Raw genomic sequence first — 2,410 nt, forward strand, 5'->3', positions numbered from 1 at the left:
TGGTATAAATACAGTTGTAACTAGACAGCAAGAGTCAGAACTTAGAACACAGAACTAAGAGAGACAGAACCTAGGCACAGAACCTACACAGAACCTACAGACAGAAGAACTTCGCTGGAGAGAACATGGCAAAAGATCCTGGACTGAACCTGACTACAGAAATTGGCAAGAGAACCTGACTAGAACCTGGTGACTGAACCTGGCTGGAGAACCTGGACAGAACCTGCCTGGAGAACCTACCAAGAGAACATGGACACAGAACCTGGCTGGAGATCCTGGCTAGAGATCCTGGCTAGGCTGCTGATGAACTGAACACTGTCTCCGTGTCATTCCTTCTTCGCCGACTCCATCCACACCTTTGGGGACCCCTGGACCCGCTGGGGTTGGACCCCAGCATTGTGCAAGGTCCACCTTCATGTACAATCACAGGGCATTGTACGCAGCAACCCTCAGAATGACCAAGATTGTATCTCCTGACTCTGCCAACCAGATAGGTGAGGGCTGAGCAAGATTTGTGTTGATTTAGAAAAATGTGAAAAATGATGTACTTCTGAGTCTTGTGGGTTACACTGATTTCTGTGTATGTGTAAATATGAGAGAGAAGAGAGGATGTGCCCTTCATGCATTTAACTAGCACTTGCTTTACATGCCACCTTGCAGGGACATGCTGACCAAATTTGAGCCCAAGTACCCTCCAGCATGTCCTCTATTTTAAACTGGTTTAAAACTCTGTGTTGAAGAATTCAGATGTGGTAGAGCGAGCAGGTGAATCCAGATCCAGGTCTAGCTGACTCCAAAGCCCATTGCTAGGCATGAGATTGAGGTTAATTCACCAAGTTCTGCCTGGAATGGGATTGAATGATCTCAGGGCTCTAATCTCAGAGAGATGCCTGCCATTGCTCTCAACAGCCACTGGAAGGGAAGGTGGAACCCAGTCTCATCTCTGCTCCTTTGCAGGTCCTGTGCTCCTGCCTGCCTGGTGACTGTTCCTTAAGCTGAGTCCCTGTGCCAGTCACAGCTAGACTGTGTGTGATGAGACCGCCATTTACTTTCATAAGTGACCCCCCGCCTTGACTGTTATCTCCAAGAGCTCCAACTCTTTTCTACTTGAGCTGCCACAAATTCCATCTCCCCAGAACATCCTTGCATAATTAATAACCCTATTTCCACAGGCAGGACTTCAACCTGTCAGGTGTTTTCTTTTTTTTTTCATGTCTGATCGCCTCAGCCTTTCCAGCACCAAAGCACAATGTATTGTAGAAAGGCATTGAAAAAAGAACAGATTTTTGTTTCCTTTTTTTTTTTTTAGCATAAGATTTTGAACAACTTTATTATAATTTTAGATTAGTTATTATGATTAAAAGTTAATTTTTAACAGATATTTCTGTAAGTCAAGAATGAGTAATTATTTATAAATAATTATAAGAATTATATTTATAAAAAATAAGGCTTGTGGTTTTAGTTATATGAGAAAGTTGAGCCCGTCTTCCTGCAAGGCGACTTCTGTCAGCACATGACTTAGCAATCACTGCAAGCTCTGTGAATGAAAGGAACTGAGGAGTTCAGAACTGTGCCTCTCGGGTTTGCATCCTGATTCTGCTCTGGCTTCCTCACAGTCCTCTCTGTTTGTATCACCTGGGAATGCCCATCTCTCCTCCCAAGCCCTGTTCTGTCCAAGTCCTGCCCCCCTTCTTATGGTAATTACTTGTGTTGAGATGTCTGAGTGCTGACATCACCTGACTCTTAGGATGGGCTGGAACCAAGGAGCCAAACTCATCATCACTATTAGGGTTTATAAATCCATAACCCAAACAGTTCAGATATCAGGAGAAGACAGATAGCATAGCCCCAATGACAATCATGTCATTTCCTTAATCCTGAAGTTCCTGTTTACCTTTCCAAAAATGATGCTGACTTTGTGATATTTTATAATTTTAAAAGTCATAGATACACTTACTTTTTAAAGTGAAGAAAGGTACAAAAAAGAGAGTAAAAATCAACCAGAATCTCACTGTATTCCTCCAGATATATCAGGAATAACTTTCTTTTTCTAGATATATGTAAAAGAAGTCTTTTTATGTGTTAGTATTAGGACTAGTATTTAGTGGGTTAAGCAAAAAAAAAAAAGTTGAAGTAAGAAATTATAATATTAAATGTATATTTTAAATCTTCAATTTTAACGGAAAATATATCAGTGTTTTGATATAGCCTTTTATGTCACTGCTGAAGGGAGTTCACCTTTAACTTTTTTATAGAGACACTATAACATTGTGTCTCGAAATTTTTGTTTTGGCTTTTTTGAAGAAGAAAGAAAACTAAAAATAAATAAATAAATAAATAAATGTTTGTGCAGCAGTCTGAGAGAAGAATCTTGAATTTTTAGGAACCTATGTTCCTATTCCCAATACAA

The 2,410-nt window shown here is 40.4% G+C and overlaps 1 long non-coding RNA gene across 1 annotated transcript; it reads left to right on the forward strand.

Annotated features, from left to right (window-relative positions):
- The first annotated feature begins 274 nt into the window (after window positions 1–274).
- Window positions 275–1,379, forward strand: LOC118664918. The gene is made up of 2 exons (XR_004970452.1): window positions 275–494; window positions 958–1,379. It is a non-coding gene; the product is annotated as an uncharacterized LOC118664918 (long non-coding RNA).
- Window positions 1,380–2,410: the final 1,031 nt, after the last annotated feature.

This window comes from Myotis myotis, unplaced genomic scaffold, assembly GCF_014108235.1.
Source record: "Myotis myotis isolate mMyoMyo1 unplaced genomic scaffold, mMyoMyo1.p scaffold_m19_p_10, whole genome shotgun sequence".
NCBI classification, from domain to species: domain Eukaryota; kingdom Metazoa; phylum Chordata; class Mammalia; order Chiroptera; family Vespertilionidae; genus Myotis; species Myotis myotis.